At 52.0% G+C, this 17,710-nt stretch overlaps 1 protein-coding gene across 6 annotated transcripts in view; it reads left to right on the top strand.

Annotated features, from left to right (window-relative positions):
- Nucleotides 1-261: 261 nt before the first annotated feature.
- Nucleotides 262-17,710, top strand: part of Mical2 (microtubule associated monooxygenase, calponin and LIM domain containing 2) — a 179,683-nt gene continuing 162,234 nt past the window's right edge. For 2 of the 6 annotated variants that reach the window (XM_060367023.1, XM_060367024.1), the window contains exons 1-2: nt 271-425; nt 9,933-10,010. The gene's annotated coding sequence lies outside the window, so the exon portion shown is untranslated. Of the gene's footprint in view, nt 426-9,932; nt 10,011-16,685; nt 16,835-17,710 lie in introns of those variants that run through there. The other 4 variants (XM_060367025.1, XM_021627847.2, XM_060367022.1 and 1 more) reach the window with 4 other exon arrangements.

The following is a 17,710-nucleotide window of genomic DNA, read 5'->3' as shown; positions in this document are numbered from 1 at the left end:
CTCGCAGAGCTGGGTCTTCGACCCGCGGCCAGGGTAGGGGCGGCAGCCTGCTCCCGCGACTGGGCAGGGCTTCAGCCCACGTGCGTCTTCAGACTGCAGTGGTGACAGCGGTCCCTAGCCCGGTACCGACTGGGAGGGCCCTAGGGTGGGTTCCGCGCCGCACGACCATTGGCCGTGCGTCTCAGGCTCGGGGCGGAGCCTCGCCTTCGGAGGCCTTGTTATTGGCGAGCCTCAGATGGGGGCGTGCCCCAACCGGGTCCTCCGCAGCTCGCAGAAGCGCAGGCACCCGGCCGGCTCAGCCTGCGCGGGGCCGCCTCGCTCGCTTCGGGCTCGGCAGGCGGCCCGCGGAGCCCCGGATCTCCGCGCCCTCAGCCAGAGGCCGAGGCAGGCGCCGACCTGAGACCCGGAGGCCGACGAGACCTTCGGTAAGACGGAGCGGGAGTGGGCTCCAGGGTGAGCGGGGGTGGGTGGGGACTATGCCAGTCCCGGCTGGACTCTGCGCCCAGCCGGATGCCCCGGAGGGTCAGGTGCCGCCGCCGCTGCGGCCGCGATCTCAGACCCACCTGCGGGGCGCGCCGTGGGTTCTCCACCAATCAAAACTGCCATTCTAGACCCAGAAAACCCAACACACCAGCGCAGAGTGGGCGCCCTTCGGCAGCAAGGTCGCCTGTCATCGCTCAGGGGAACGTCCCCAAACTTTGTTCCACGCGATCGGGGTTCCCGTACCTTTCCCATCCTCTCACTGAGCCTCTTGTTTATTTTTATTTTATTATTACCTTTTTCTGCCTCCCTTCTCCTCCTCCCTCCTGGATAACAGGAAGTTAAGTTGGGACAAATGTCAGTGGCCTGGCCGGCGGCGGGCTGGGACCCGGGCTGGGACCCGGGCTGGTTGCTTGGCCCTTGGCGACGCTCCGAGGTGGCGCGCTCCTGTCCCCTTTGTATCCTGTGACCCCTGACCCCTGGCAGCCTGTCTTCGTCCCTGCCTAGGAACATCCCACCCTGGCGCCCTTGCCTGGTGCTGGCTGGCTGGCCCTGGGCTGGGGTCTCCGGTGCAGCCTCTGCCCCGCCGCAGCTGTCTGGAGAGGGCGGGGTTAACTTAATCCCAGGCCAGCCCCAGTCTCAGCCTCACCCTCACCGGTGGGCAGAGCTGGGAAGGGCCTGTACTGGACCGGGAAGAGGCGTGTTGAAACCAGAGTACTCTCGTGTCTCCTTCCACATTGTTTATTCTGGGCCTGGGTTTCTAAAGCGGAAAGAGCTCTCGTTTGCAAGGCCTCTTGCTGCCCACTATGCCTTAAGTGGTTTAGTGGGAGGATGAAGTCAGTAGACAGTCCCCTCATGGACAGGTCCAGAGGGGAAAGAGCCAGAAACTAACTGGCCTTCCGCATTCGTCTCCCCGAGTTCTCTGGCACCTGTGTCTTCTGTGTGGCCGTCACCTCCGCGGGGGCAGTGGACCCAACAGTGGGCCCCCAGGACAGCCCCTGTTCATGTCCCAGGGATTTCAGAGGCAATCAGGTGCAGGGAAATGGCACAAGTCAGGTCCCACTGGTTTCTCTCCAGAAAGCCCGAGTTGTGTCCTCTGTGTTTTAGGGACCGGGAAAGCGGTCCTGGCTCTGTGCCTGCTTCCTACCAGTTTGCCCAGTGGCTGTGGGAAGGAGCTCTGTGGGCATGTCTGGAGCCTCTGGCGTTTGAGAGATTCTGGGAGTCACAGGAGTTTGCAAAGCACAAAGCCCTTGAACCGACAGCGGGATGCACCTGTCTCACTCTGTGTGGTCCCACGGAGGGGCTCGGGTGGTGTTGGCTATGATAGCTGCTTCAGGGGAAAGCCTCCTGCATTTGGCCTTACCTCTGTCCAGCTGGCTTTTCCAGTACTTTAGAACTGTATCCATTGAAATAACTTTGACCCTTAGGAACTCCAGGCTCGGTCTTTCTGCGGTGGGGGTGGGGCAGGCTTTGGTGTATGCTTCTTTGTTTGCTGGGTGACTGAAACCCACAGCCCCATTCCTAGGAGCTGCAGAGAGCAGCACCAATCTTTTCCTCCTGTGATGCCAGGAAAGGGTGTGTGTGTGTGTGCGGGTCTGTCTCCAGTCTCTCCACTGGGTCCACATCTCTACTGGTTTGCCCTCCAGCTGGCGGCCTGACTGGGCTCATTCTCCACTGCCGAAAGGTCTCTCTCTGCCTTCCTTGGCTGGGCTGGAGGGGGCTGAACCCCACTAAACCGAGTCTGCGGAGTGCTGACAGTCCCTGTCCTCTAAAGAGCCTGGAAGAGGATGCTGCATTCTGGGACTTCTCGTTCTTCACTTCCTGAGCATCCCACATCAGCCCTCTGTAGTAGTTGGAGCTATGCCCATTTTACAGATGAGAGAACTGAGATGCAGACTGCTGGAGTCTCACGATGATTCCAGCTTCCAGCTATTGGGGAAAGGGGATTAAACTCTTGGGTGCCCTTGGTCTCCAGGGGCTCAGTACAGACAGCCCCTGTTCTGGACTGAACAGTTCCCTAGTGACGGGAGAGTGAGTCTTCTTACCCGACTATGAAACGGCACCTGAACCCTACGTGAGGGCATGTCTTCACAATCCTAGCTCTCTGCCTAAGCCCTGTCCCTTAGCCTTTTACAGCAGTCTCACTGGGCCTTCAAACACCCTACAAAGCAGTCGCCCATTAAAAACTACTACAAGGAAGGCAGAGAATCCAGGGTTCGAGGCCGGCGTGGGGTATAGAGTGAATCTGAGGATAGCCTGGGCTACACAGCAAGACCTTGTGTCAACAATAACAACAAAGAGCACTGGGTATGAGGTAATCCCAGCCCTAGGGAGGCAGGAGCAGGGGATTACTCAAAAATTGAGGCCATTCTGGTCTATATAATGAGTTCTAGGTCAGCCATGACTGTACCAAAAAGCAAAATTAAAAACCAAAACCAGCTGGCCGGTGGTGGCACACACTCCAGAACTTGAGAGGTAGAGGCAGGTGGGTCTCTGTGAGTTTGAGACCAGCCTGGTCTACAGAGCAAGTTCCAGGACATCCAGTGCTGTACAGAGAGATCCTGCCTCGAACCCCACTCCCCAAAAGCCAAAGCAACAAACAAGCAGACCAACCATCCAGCCAAGCATTTATGCTTTTATTTTTTCAGAAGAAGAGGATAGCGTAATGAGCCCTGCTTGCACCTTCCTCGGCTTCCCCAGCGGTTCAAGTGATGCCGCATTAGGCTAACTCTACGGCTTTCTCTTTTCCTCTCCTCTCAGTTCTTTTTTGTTTGAAGCTGCCGTTTATTTGTTTCTGTGTGCGTGTCCATGTGTGGGAGTATGTGCTGCAGTCCCTGTCAGAGGTCAGAGGACAATTTGGGGGGAGTCGATTCTCTCCTTCCATCAGGATGGAGGTCCCTGAGATCGAACTCAGGCCATCTGACTTGGCAGCAAGCACCTGTACCTGCTGAGCTGTCTTGCTGGCCCTTTTGGATTTTTCCTTCTAAAATATTTTAAAGCTGATTTCTGATGCCATTGTTTATGTCATTTTCCCCTCTACACAGTCCAGCACATGTGACGTAAGAAGAGCATTTCCTTGTAAAACTAGGGACATTATTGCATAGGACAGAGACATCAGTAATCTTATGGTGTCACCTGTCCACATGGAGATAAGCACACAGGCCTACTTGTCAGGAACCACATCTCCAGCAGTCGGTTGGAGGGAAAATCCATGCTCATTCTGTATTTGGTCACCAGTGTGACCTTGCAGCAATGTCTTGCTGCCTGCTGTGACCTGGAGAAGGTCTCCACCTTTCTTTGAGCAATCAACCTTTATTTCAAGAGTTTGTCCCTCAGAGCAAGACCCTGGAGACTGGAGTCCACTGCGGTTCCTCTCTGGATCCTCAGGAACACAGCCTGCCACCGGGGACACACAGCAGAGGCTCGGCGAGCGTCTGCTCAGTGGCACAGAGGCCACTCAGGGGGGCATTCTAAGTGAGGGGACTGTCATAGGCTCGTGCGACCGCGGTTCGTGATTGAAATGATCGCTCCCGCACGTGTGACTGTCAGCACCGCGAGCGTCAGCCCAGAGGCATCCTGAAATAATAGGAGAACTATTTACAACACTTACCCTCGCCACTTTGGTCTGTGCTGTGCAGCCCAGATGGCCATGCGTGTGCCGTCAGCAGCAGCTGCTCTTGCACGTAACACGTGGCTGACAGAGGCTGAGGTCATTCTCTTCAAGCTTGGAGTTCAGCTCCGTCAAGACCAAGTTGTGACTCTGACATGGGGCTGGGTAGAGAACAGGGCACATCTTCTCCCCTTCCCTTCTTTGAGCAAACCTCTCTCCCAGGCCAGGCTCTCCTGCCACTGCTGTCTGAGTGAAGACTGAAGAGCTTTGCTTCCTTCCTTCCTTCCTTCCTTCCTTCCTTCCTTCCTTCCTTCCTTTCTTTCTTTCTTTTTCTTTTCTGAGAAAGGGCCTTATGCAGCTTAGGCTGGACTTGAACTCAGTATGTGGCTGACAATGTTCTCAAACTCCTGATCTCCCCTGCCTCCACTTCCCAAGTGCTGGGATGCCAAATGTGTACCTATATGCGGCTCATTTTATATTTTTATTTTTCAGCAAAGATAACGTTTTAATGCTCCTGCAGTGTCAGCATTTGAGCTTATTTATGTTTTAGGGTCTTTGGTTGGTCGGTTGTTGTGCTGGAGACCAAAGCCTGAGCCTTCCCAGGGGTGCTAGTCAAGCCTTCAAGCCCCTGCCCTCTTTAATGTTTTTAATCTTGAACGAAGGTCTTTCTGAGTTGCTCAGGTGGACTTTGAAGCCTAGGAAGCCTTTGAACTTAAGTTCTTCCTGTCTCAGCCTCCTAGATAGCTGGGATTGTAGGTGTGTATCACTAGGCATGGCATTCCTCTTCACTTTCTTTTCCTCCCCCAAATTTTTATGTAAAAATGTTTTCATGATAAGGAATCCATATTGTAGTCTCTTTAGAAACTAGGCCCCCAACTACATGGGCACCTGTCGACAAGCTTGAAAGTCTGTAGACAGGCTTGGACTCTAGCACGTGCATTGGTAGTGTATCGACACTACCTCAGAGTTGTTGGGATTTTGAGATTTGCTCGGATTCTATTATTGTTTGTATATTAGGTTCATTTTTTTTTCTGAAGGCTGAGCCACCAGAGATGACAAAAGAGCAGTCAGGCCAGCCTCCAGGTTCTATTGTACTGGTCTGTGCTGCCTCTTGGGAAAACCTTGAAGGACAAACACCTATACACCTCAGTCTAGGGTATCCTGGCCCTCTCCACTCTAGCTTCTCTTTTCTTCTGGGCACCTGCCCCTGCCCCAGATGTACAACAGGACCCTGATGATCAGGTACCCCTTCTATGACACTGACCCTCCATTTGCTGGTGGCCAACATTAACGCTGGCTGAAGTGATGGCGATCGGGCCACTCTGATCATAAACTGGAGCTGCAGGATTGCATCTGCCGTGAGCCTGATTTGGGAATGCTCCCTTCTCTGTCAGGTCCTGAAGAATCATCATGCCCCCAAGTACACAGCCCACAGCCTTTTGTGGTGCCAGGTGTGGTCTGGTTTCTTTCTTGCTTAGTCCCTCTGTGCATATCTGAGCATTGCTGTAGTTGCCATGGGAAAGCTTCCATGAGCGTTCAGGCCATTGTGTCCACAGTTAATACTGTGTTATGTTGGAGATTTTTTAGGGTTGTTGTTGTTGTTTTTACAGGGTTTCATTATGTAGCCCTGTCTGACCTGGAACTGCATAGACCAGGATGGCCTCATCCACAGACATCTGCCTGCCTCTGCCTTCCAAGTGCTGAGATTAAAGGGCTTTCCTATCACTCCAGGCTGGTTTTTACTTTAAAGACAAGGTCTTATGTAGCCCTGGTTGACCTCACACTTATTATGTGTGAGAGAATGAACTTGATCTTGTGATTCCCCTGCCTCCACATAATCCCCAAGTGCTGGGATTAGAGGTTATGTACCGTGGCCATTTTATACAGTGCTGGAATTCACACTCAGGGAATTTTCTGTGTAGGGGCAAGCAGATTGCTGACTGGGCTGCAGCCCGAGCCTCTTAGTGCCCTCTCTCTGTAGATTAACGTTTCTACCCAGGGCCGTATTCCTTCCTCCCCCAGATCTCCACCTCTCTATGGCTGCCTGGATGCCTTGAAGCTCTAGCTCTCCTCCTATAGCTTGACTGCATTTCTTTCAGGGGAGAGAAATGTTACAGCAGACCCTTTCCTGGGCAACAGGGTATACCTAGAGCTCATGTCCTCTGGCTGGCTACAGGAGCTAGACAGCCAGGAGCTAGACAGTTGTTGCTGGCCCCTGCATTGCTAGAGACACAGGTTAGTGGAACACTCTTGGGTCCAAGTTTCGGACACACCCAGCACAGAAGGCCAACACGTGCCAGAAACAGGAGTGAGTGCCTAGAACACTCTGTGCTGGCCTTGACACCGTCATATCGATGTGCTGAGCTGCGGGGACTTCGTCTTCGCTCATAGACTAAATGCTGGCCTTGGACACTCATTTGAGCACTGATTGGATCTAGATCTCACGGTTGCTGGGAGCCAGGAGGGTGAGGAGTAGGGGAGGATGATGACGTGCACAGAGAGGAGTTCTTCAGATCTTAGTCACTGAAAAGAACTGCTTCGCCGAGTAGAGTAGACCTGGGTCTGTGAGGGATCTGGCTGCTGACTCATGCTAAGGTGCCATGTGCACCTTAGCTATCCTGGAGCTGATAGCTCCATGTGTGTGGACAGTTGGACCTTTCACACTTGGATGCAAAGATGGTAGACGGACAAGAGTTTCTTCCTGAAGGAAATGGGTGTCTGACAGCCACGTGAAAGGGCGAACATATGGAGGGGCATACATTCTCTACAGGTGCACACAGGTGCATACTCACCCATACACGCATGGATGCACAGTACTCTCCCCAGACACACACACACAGAGACGGTACTGGCCCATACACACATATAGATTCATGGTTCTCCCCTCCACACACAAGGTTGTGTGGTATTCACCATCACAAACATACGGATGCAGAGAACCACATCATATGCACACACCGATGCTTGACAAAACACCCCATACAAAAGGAACTATCGAAAACCCACAGGGCAGTTTTTCCTGTCAGCCTCCATCTTTATGCTCTCCTCTCACTTTGGTGGCTGCCGTTCCAAGCCTCCTGTGGACATGCTGTGGGCACAGTCTTCTGCCTAGTACGTGCTCTGCTCTTCCTTTTTGTCTGCTAAGAAGTGACCTGGATGGGAAGAAACTGCCCACAGGACCTCAGAGAGTCAGCAGTGGGTTGGCCAGGACTCAAGTATTGCCCCCTCAGTGTGTTTCGCCACGGCTTCCTGTCAGAATCCTCTTGTGTTAGAGCTGCGGAATTCGGGAAATCTAGGCACTGGGGAGAAGCATCTCCATGCAGGTGATAGAGGCAAAAACAAGCAAGCAGACAAAGCATGCTAGGACAGATGGGGGTTCGAATACTAACCATGCAGCCTTGGAACGTTTACGAACCCTACGATCTAGCCTATAAAGAAAAGGTAGTCACGTTTATCTTGAGATTGTAGTTTTCTCTTGAGACTGATGTGGAGATGAAGTTAACCTGTTTACAGATTGCCCTGCATAGACACGTATTCCAACCCCTCTCTTTTTTCAGTTTTAAAGAGTGGCCAGTTTCCATAACGAATGTCATGATTGGACTCCTCCATGCTGGGCTTGCTCTGGCGCTCAAGCTTTGGTTCTTTGCAGAAGTCAGCCAGTTCTCCATTCCCCCTACCCCCACGCCCACCCTCGACCAAGCTGATCTCCTCCTGTCTGTTTGACTACTTGCCCCCCAATCCCTGCTCTTATGGTGGCACACTCTCCATCCCACCCAGCCTCTCACCACCCCATCCTTCTCTGCCCTTCACCCTCCTCACTTCCGTCTCTTCTTCCCTGGCAAGCAGTAGCATCCTGGAGAGGGCTCCATGTTTATGATTGCTCCCTGGGGTGTTTATGCAGCCTCTCTTCAAGAGCTCCTAGCAGATGTCTGTTTATTGCTGAAACTTCATCTTCAGCCAGAAAGAAGCAGCTTTTTTTTTTTTTCTAATTGTGGTGGCTGTACAATACGGCTTAGATTGCCTCCAAGTCTCATTCGTCATCTCTCTCCAGCTCTGCCCATTATGAAACCCTTCAGATGCAGGCGAAGAGACCTTATATGTCCTGATTTCAGAGCGGCATTTAGATTTGGCATCCAGTTGTAATCCCTGAGAAAGGTAGGCCAGGGGAGTGGAGGCAACCAACAGTTTGTCTTCTATCCTGGCTCAGACAGATGGTGTGAATGAGAGGAGCATTTTTTGTATCCATAGCAACGGCAGCCCTCCCTCACCCCCCCCCCAGCCACCTGCTGGACTGAGCAGGCACTCAGGCTGCCGTGACATTAGCTGGCAGCTCGGGATTTGCTCTTTCCCTTTGGACTCTGGGTGGGGCTTGAGGTGCTCAGGGGAAGGGAACTGGGGTGGCTTTGGATGATTCTGACGTCTCTGTTGGAGGAGGAAGAGAGAGCATGAGTCACAGAGCCCACGGGATGCCAAGTTGGAAGGGCCTTCCAATGACATGACCATGAAGTTCTCAGCGTGCGTGGAGTTTATGTTGTAAAATAGGAGGCTCAGACAATTTTTTTTTTTTTTTGGAGGCAGGGCCTTATCATGTAGCATTGGTTGGCCTTAGTTTGCAACTCCCCTGTCTCAGCCTCCTGACTGCTGGGATTTCAGGCATTCACCAAGCTCTAGCCTTCCTTAAGGAAAGATAGTGTACTGTAGGGTGCGCTGGCCTTGGCCTCAGGATCTTTCCCTATCAGAACACATCTCCAGAGCCTTGGGGACAGAATTTCAACCATTGTTTTCTTGGTCTCTGATACAAACCCAGATTTTACTTTGTGCTTGGTTGGTTGGTTGAGACAGGATCTTACTATGTATCCCTGGCTGTCCTGTAACTCATTATATTGAACAGGATGGCCTCCAACTCACAGAGCTCCACCCACCTCTTCCTCCCACGTGCTGGGATTAAAGGTGTGTGCCACTACACCCAGCCCACAACCCCAGATTTTAAACTGGGAAGGGCAACTGTCCTTAAAGATCTCTCTCCAATTGGCTATTGGCTGCGTCTTGAGACAATGCACCAACACTGAGCCAGCTGGGATCGTGGAGGAGGACTGCAGAAAGGGTTATAAATAGGTGCTGGTGTGGCCACCAACAGCTGTAGGCTCAGGCTTGTCAGTGCCCAGCATAGTGTGCAGCTGTTGTGCCGCAGCCCAGATCCAATTGCTCTTCTACTGCCCAGAGTGAGGTAGGTAGGACCAGCTTCTTGCTGCTGTCTGCACACCAGGATTGGGTGTGGAATGCACATAGTGGGGACCAAGCAGGGGACTTCTTGGAGGAGGAAGGGGTAAGGGCAGCTTGTTGGTCACAAAGCATCTTGGAGGATGAATAGGATAGTCTCAACAGAAATGAGCACAGGCGAGAGCATTCAAAGGTGTGGACAGATGGCCTGTGCAGGATGTGAGCAAACCCAACAGGCAGGAGGAAACCACCAGAGAAGACAGGGGCACCTAATCCTCAGGCCAAGTAAGTTTAGGAGGCCTGTGCCTCCCACCTGGACTGAATGCTAACCAGATGACTACCTTTTGTCTACACTAAAAGGTGGCCTAGAAAATGAAGTAGAGCAGTTAGGGCAAGGCCCACGGCAGGCTCCCTCTGTGGCCTGGCTTTGTCTTGTAACATCCTTTGTGGCTACAGGATCTGTGCAAGCAACCCCATCTTTCCATTCCCAAGTACAGTGACCCATTATGAAACTCTCCAGTTAGGGGTTGTAGGTTATGCTTGATGCATCCTTTCCTGCAGCTTGTATTCTATAGAAAAAAAAAATAACTGCCCCCTTACATCCTTCCTTCCCTTTTTCCAGGTCATTTTTAGGGGAGGAAATGCAGACATAGAGGGTACTGACCCTGGAAACGGATCGGGAGGTTCCTGCTTGCCTGCGGTAAGTCAAAGCACCAAAGCTGGGGTGGGTCTGAGCCTGGGGGATACCTTCCTCCAAGGGAGCAGCCTGTGCCTCATACAGAATGATTCCTGTAGGGCTAAGAAGCTCCCAGAGCCCAGCATCCCATCTGAATGCTGCTGATTCTCTAGCTCTTGTGACTTCACAGCCAAGAGGCTCCCTTCCCATCCACTGCCCTGTGCTGGCCAGGAAAGGAGGTGAAGGCTGAGCTCAAGCTCCTCCTGCTGCTGGTGTTAACCCTGGCGGGCTGGTAGCATGGCAACTTGCTGTGTTTACAGCTTTGACATTTGAACAGGGCTGCAGGCACCTCTCTCTCATATAATGTCTTGGGGGACATCCTGGGTTTATGTCAATGGCTCCTGCAAGCTGCAAGCAGAAAGAGTTGAGTACTCATGGTAGCTTTTGAGGGGGCTGGGGCATGGTAGGGAATGCTCTCTTCCTCTCTCTCTTCCTCCTTTCTTACTTCCTCCGCCTCTGCCTTCTCCTTCCTCTCCATTTCTCCTCCCTCCTCCCTCTTTTTTCCTTCTCCCTCCCAATCCCACTTTCTTTCTTATCAGTTGTCCTGATGGGAGCTCAGATTGGCTCTTCCTTGACCAATTGATCACTCAGGACATTTGAAGTGGTATTTGAGACCACTGATATATTGTCTATTGGAGGCAAGGTGTCACAGGCAGAATTGGATTTTTCGTCAGATTTAGTGGCACAACTTCCCTTACAGAATGCAATGAGATCAGCAATACCCATTGCACAAATGGAGTCACTCTTCTGCCCACTCTGGAATTGGCCCAAGAAGTCTTGAAGCACAAATGGGGTCAGAGTTCCTCCTTCCCTCAAGCCTTCTACTTGCATTGTTCCCCAAGTGACTTTTGCCCTCAAGCAGTGGCCTTTTAAGGAGGGTTTCAGTTGGAGCATCATCATAGGCAATGAAGAGATGTGGGAAGCTTGCCTTTTTGTTGAGACCAGCTCCTCATGGGACTCAGAACTGTAGTGAGGAGAGTCCTGATTCCACTTGATACTTCATTTATTTCCATTTGCTGTCACTTAAATGTCTATTATTCTATTAGGCAGGAGATAGACGTCTCTATATTGTTCCAGAATTTTGCTTGTTTAGCTTTTGGAGAGTAAGAATGCCATCCTGTAGTCCAGGCTGACCTGGAACTCAAACTCTGTGTAGTACAAACTCCTCAAACTCATTCACTATGCAGACCAGGCTGGCCCTGCTCCTCCCACTTCAGCCTCCTGCCTGCTGAGGCATGCACCATCATACTTCCCTTATTTCAGATTCTGCTTGTGTGCATATAAAGAGAGAGCAAAAAGGGTTATAGCACTTCTGAACCTTTTCCACATTCAGGATCCAGGTCTCCAGCCTCTCATTTGGCCCTGCCTTAGTCAGCATTAACTGTCAATGTGACACAGCCTGGAGTCACCTGAAAAAGCTCTTAGTTGAGTATTTGCTTTTATCGGGTTGGTCTGTGGGCACATCAAAAAAGATTGCCTTGATTTCTAATTGAACGGTCATGTTGGCTAATTTTTTTAAGTTACATTTTATTTACTTATTTGTGCATATGTATGGGACTGAGAGAGTCGACTGCAGGGCATGTGTGTAGGTCAGAGGAAAACCTGCAAGAGTTGGTCCTCTCTCCCTACCACGTGGGGCCCAGGGACTGAACTCAGGCTTGGTAGCAGGTGCCTTTACCTCATGAGCCATCTCATGGTTACCCATTCTGGTTAAATCTGGACTTTGTTGTGTTTATCTTGAGACACGGTCCCCAATATGTAGTCCAGGCTGTTTGGAACTAAGAGTCCTGAATGCTGCAATGCAGGCATGCACCGGCCATCTTAAACGCTGACTTGTTAAACTCCAGGCAGCCTTGCTCTGTGGACCATTTCAGGTTTGCATGTCATGACCACAGCATCACCTGAGTCACCACCACACAGGGTTCTCCGAGAGCCCTGCAATGCATGCAGTGCTAATGAGCACCCTTCAGGGGCCTCACGCTTTGGCCAGCTTGCTTGAGAACACAGAGTCCACATGCCCTGTTGGCTCCCCCATTTCCCTTCCCTGACCCAAGACAAGATCTGACCGTTGCAGCTCTCCACCTGCTTTGGCATCATATGTCCTGAGTTCCCACAGGGCTCCAGGACACCTTCAGGTCTGGGCTGCCTCTCAGATACAAAGGCCACTAGGCCACCAGGCCCTTCCTCTGCAGATGTGTGCAGTGCTCTAGGGTAGAGCATTTTTGGCCCGGAGGGCTTGAACTCATTAAAAAGTGTTTAGACATCTGTTAAAAACACAACAGGGCTGGAGATAAAGATCGGTGGTAGTGTGTCCCTAGCACGCTCAAGGCCCCAACAGTGAACAACTGAGAACAACAACCAACAATAAGAAAAACACAAAAAACTAAACCAACCCTCTGCCTCCTCTGAGTGTCGCATGTCACCTCAGGGTAGGTTCATGTGTCTGCCTTCTCTGTCTCTCTCCCTCTTCGCAGTCTAGAGGCTGGAATCACATTTCTGAGACTCCTGAGTAGTTTGCTTCCTGAGCCTAGGTCCCAGAGCCTCTCTCCCCCAGCTGTTAGGAAGCTGTGTTATCCTCAAATATCATATACCAACTTCCCCTTCTCTGGCCCACAAATTTCACAGGAAATGGTTGTTTTTCCTCCACACTTCCTGTGTCCTGGTCACTAGCTGGCTCTGGCCATTGCTGTGGGAACTAGGGAATTAGGCTAGTCCTGTTACCATGGGAGCTGCCTCCTCTTCTGTAAGATGAAGGTCTCAGAGAGACTTAGGTAGCCCTGGTCAATAGCCACTGGGGCCACCCACCCCTCAGGACTGCCAGCTTTCTCTGGCCAGCTGCACTCAGGCCAGCAGTTAGCTTGAGATTTCTACTCTGAGGCAGCTTCTTGCCTCAGTCCTGTCATATGTGGGCTCTGTGTCTCACAGGCCTCCACATGAAGAGAAGTTCTTCTCCTGCCCTAAGGCAAGTCTGTCTTCTACAAGGCTAAAGTGGCCACAGCAGTGTGGAGTCAGCTGTCAGTTACATGAGGGACTGGGGCTGAACTTCAGCTTGCAAAGCATGAAGACCACTGTTAGGAGGCAGCTCAAAATGGCTTCCTTGTTCGATTGGCACATGAGCCAGGGACCAAGAGAAGGGTAAATGTCTTTGTTGGACCAGGATTTTGGATTTGAGAATTCTGTGAGTATTTCCTGTAAAAAAAAAAAAGCCTCAGGTAATCTGGGAGTATGATTGGCCTATTGGAGTTGGTGAGGCCATGTGGAAAGGTGTGTCTTACACATCTGAGTCAGGCCTCTGTTGACTCCTGCTCACCTGAGCCTCAGCCGCTCAGGCGGACAGCGGTTGCTCCGGCCTTCTGACCTTGCAGAGGCAGACAGGAAGACCATTCTGTCCTTCAGTGTCCAGCCCAGGCCCTACCAGAGCACCTTTAAAACATGCCCTCCTCCACCCTACCTGACTCTTATCTCGCTGAAGAGCAGAAGTAACTTGAAAGCAGGTTTTGGTGGCTCACACTTGTAATCCCAGCACTCAGGGTGGGGTTGGGGGTTATTGAGGTAAGGGTGAGCCTGGGAGCCTTGTGAGCTTGTGCTACAGAGTGAATTCCAGTCTAGCCTGGGCTACAGTGTAAGATCCTGTCTGGGAAAGAGAAAGAAAAGTCACCGGAGTCTCTGCCGGTCTCTGTGATGTGGCTTGGCTGGGAGCTGGTGCCCAGCAAGCCGAGCCCCAGCATTGGTTTCTGCTGTGCGTCACCTCTACCTCCGCCCTGGTGGTTCCTCTGTTAGTCTGAAGAAACCAGCCCTCGAATCCCTGGTTTGCCACAAAAACAAGACGCTTAACTTTTCCAGACCTGTGGTGCTTTGTAAACCATCTAGAGAGCCCTGTCCAGTACCCTTTGAAGACATAGGTCTACAGCTGCCTGTGCAGATAAGCAAGCCACAGCCAGGCTGGGAGGAGAGATGCAGGGTGTGGGAGAGGCCAGGTCAGGGGGAGGCCAACGAGAAGGTGGCTTGTCTACATCCGGAAGTCAACTGAGAAACCGGCACCTACTGTGTGCCAGTTCCCTGGCTTATGGAGTACCGACTGTGTGTCCCTGGTTTATGCTGGTTCCCTGTACTGTGAGGACATTGGAATTCATCGGGCTTGGCAGCTCTTCCCAGAAGAGTCTACAGGGCCAGGAAAACAAGACACACGTGTATGTAAACAAGTGTGGCAGCAGCAGGGCATTTGAGAAACCTCAGCTCAGTCACCAGGAAGTCCATGACTAGTCCAGATGACAGAGGGGAAGGTCGCCGTGTAAGGAATGTTTTCTATGGGCTGGGGAGACCTGGAAAGTTTCCTAGGAGAGGAGAAGGCGGTGGCGGTGTTTGATGCGGATCTTGAGGGGGAAGCGAAGTGCAGATGGCAAGTGGGAGGAAGCGGAGAGCGCCTCTCCCTTTGTGCATGCTGGAGGAATGGGAGAGAGCCTGGAGGAAGGTGGGCTAAGCAGAGACTGAGTGGGTGAGTGACGTTGGACATATGTAGAGGACCTTCTGTTTCAGACGGGGTACCCAGCGACCCCTAGGGCCTAGTAAGGCAAGCCAGACAAGGCTTAGTTTCCATCTATTCTAATTTAGGCAACAACCACAGTACTGGGGAGCAGGAGGGCAGGAGGCATGCTTGCCACATTTTCACCATCGCTCCCCTGGGGTGATTTTATTTTGTTTGGTTTTAGACAAGTTGCTCATGCTCAGCCTGGTGCTGAGCTTTGCTATGTAGCCAAGGATACCCTTGAGCTCTTGATCTTCCTGTCCCTGCCTTCTGAGTGCTGGGACTACAGGCACACACCACTGTACCTGGAACAGGTGCCTGGAACGAACTCAGGGCTTCCTGCAAACGAGGCAGGCCAACTGAGCTATATCCCCAACCCTCGCTGGACAGCCCAAGGTCCACTCAGTTTTCCTATTTAAAAGATGGCTCTGTTCCTCTAGAACAAGCCAGCCTCCCTCTAAGCTCTGGATTTACAACAGGGGAAAAATTAACAAGACAAACAGGACCCCCAGCTCCCACCTCCTGGAGCTCTTATCAAGGAAAGACAACAAAAGGTCAGTGCCTAAGGATGAGAGAGCGTTGGAGGCAACTAAAGCAGGGAAGGAGAAGGGGATGCTGGGTGGAGTCTCCAACGTCCCTTAACCCACCGGGGTCTTTGGCTCTAGGCAGTATGATACCATGAGTGCTCATGGGCAGAGGAGTGCCACGAAGAAGCCAGGTGTGGTGTGCACACCTGTAATGACAGCACCTGAGAGGCATGAGCTATACATGTAGGTCAGCCGGGTGTCAGACACTGTCTCAAAACGACAACAACGATAATAACAACAACTGTTATTAAAGTACATGAGCCATGTATGGCGCACAACTCAGGAGGCCGAGGCAGGAGGATTACAGCAATTTAAAAGACCGGTCTGAAATAGATCTAGGTTTGGGCTTAAGGTGCAGAGCGATGACTAGGGTATCCCTACTCATCCCAGGAGGCCTGGGGATGTCATCTCCATGGTCACATGCCCAGTGCATCATACCATAATCCTTTCCTAGAGAGGGTGGGGGGGACCACCTGCACACCTTAAAAGTCTTGCCTCTACCTCTCTTCCCTTTGCCGTCTGACGCTGTCACTCTCAAACCAACTGTACACTGGCAACTTGGCCTACGCTGATTATTGGCCCCCTGACCTCCCGTTTCCCTTTTGTGGTCTGAGGCCAGGGCTGTAACCAGGCATTTGGGGCCCAGTGAGGAGTAGAGGGAGTGGTGCCTGGTAGCTTTGGGGAACCTTGCAGTTGGAGGGGGAGGGGTTGGAAGAGGCCCAGGCTTCACTGAGGAGGGACAGTGTGAGTGTGAGGCCCAGAGTCTATCCAGGGCCTCACAGAGGATACTGGAAGCCAAAGCAGAGACAATGGAGATGCCTCCTCCTTGGGGAGAAACAGGGAATGATGCTGTTAGCTACAATGTGGCTAAACCAGCCCTTAATGTGGGTACCAAGGCCCAGGGACCCTCAGCAGGGAAGTTCGGCTCAATGAAAGTGTCCTGGAGAAGTACCTGCTGGGGGGACTCCATGCCTCCAGCTTTGCCTGAACCAGAACCTCCTTTTCTCCCTGGCAACCTTGTATTCTAGGGCTTGGGGCTCCTTATATGTATGTAGCAACATTTTAGATTCTCAGCTTGGGCTAGAATCCACGCAGAGCAGAGCAGAGCAGACTGGGAGCTCAAACACGCCTGCTATGGAGCTGAGTTTTCATCCTGCTGTGGGAAGAGAAGCCGCTGGGCATTGACATGCATGTGCCTCTGAAGGGCCCCCATAATACACTGAAGGAGCAGGTGCTGGAGGACTCCAGGCTTTAGGTGACAGAGGTCTCAGTAGAGAGCTCAGAAAGGCTCTGACCCCTCCCACCCCCATCCCCGGTGGACATCCTATCCCTCGGCTTCCATGCTGGCCTGCCTTGCTAGCATTCACAGCCCTGCCACCTGCACTGCCCCTGTTTTAGCTTTTTGCTTTGGCTCTGCAACAACTTCCCTTCTCCACCCTCCTCCTCCCAGGCTTGGCTCCAGCACTGCCTACTTCAGAAAGGCTCTTTGCTCTCCCTTCCTCCCATTCGCCATCTGCCTCCACAGTGGGAGCCAGCAGTCCCCGGTTCAGAGTGGAGCATTTATTCCTGAGGATGTGTTTTGAGCATCCACCTTATCCCAGGCTCCTGAGCAAAGGCTGGGACTCTAGTGGAGTATGCCTGTCCAGGGGTCATGTGCTAGCTCTGCTTCTTCTAAGGTATGTGACTTTGTATAGATGCCTTAGTGTTCTCAGTCTCCATGTCCTCATGGGAAGGGAGTGTATGGTGCCTGCTCACACATTGGAAGCATTGGATGGAATGATCTGTGAACAGTGCTGTGTGCCCAGTTCTAGTCACTCTGGAAAGGGCTGACATATGGCACCTTTTATCCTAGCATCTTAGTTGTTATGGTTTGCATATGAGATGTCTCCCAAAGGGCTTGTGTATTTGAACACTTGGTACCCAGATGGTGGTGCTGTTCTGACAGGTTGGATAACTTTTTGGACAGGAGGTCTACTTGGCAGACCTCATAGGCAGTAGGGACTGGGACTGAGGGTTCTATGCCAAACTGGCTTCTGTTTCTTGATCTACCGTGATGTAATAAGACATGTATCAAACTCCTGCCACCACAATGGAGTCCCAGCTGTCATGCTTTTCCTGCCGTGATGGACTGTTTTCTTTAAACTGTGAGCCAAAATAAATCTTTCCCTCCTTCTGTTGCTTCTGACAGGAATCTGGTCACAGTCAGGAGAAGAGCAGCCAAGAGTTAGCTTTATGAGTAGACACCGTACCCCTGCACAGGGTAGGCTTGACTTAGCTGTCTCGTGGCTTCACCGTGGGCACCTTTCTGTTCCCTCAGCTTCCTGAGCCCCAGCCCTTATTTCCCTGCTTCTTCTTCCAATACCAGGCAGTACTACGCCCCATCATCATTTCTCACTAGCCAGCTGGAGTGAACCAAACTGGGCAGTGAGGAAAGGTAATCCAGTTTCTTTGAAACGACTGAGAGGAAAAGGAAAAGAACAGGGATACTTACCTGGGGATCCCTATAATGGGGGAAGCTAGGCCTGCCCCTTCTGGCTGTCAGGTAGGCTCTG

This window comes from Meriones unguiculatus, chromosome 14 (genome assembly GCF_030254825.1).
Source record: "Meriones unguiculatus strain TT.TT164.6M chromosome 14, Bangor_MerUng_6.1, whole genome shotgun sequence".
In the NCBI taxonomy this organism is placed as follows: Eukaryota; Metazoa; Chordata; class Mammalia; order Rodentia; family Muridae; genus Meriones; species Meriones unguiculatus.
Note: the sequence above shows the minus strand (reverse complement) of the source record. Positions and strands in the feature narration are given on the sequence as shown.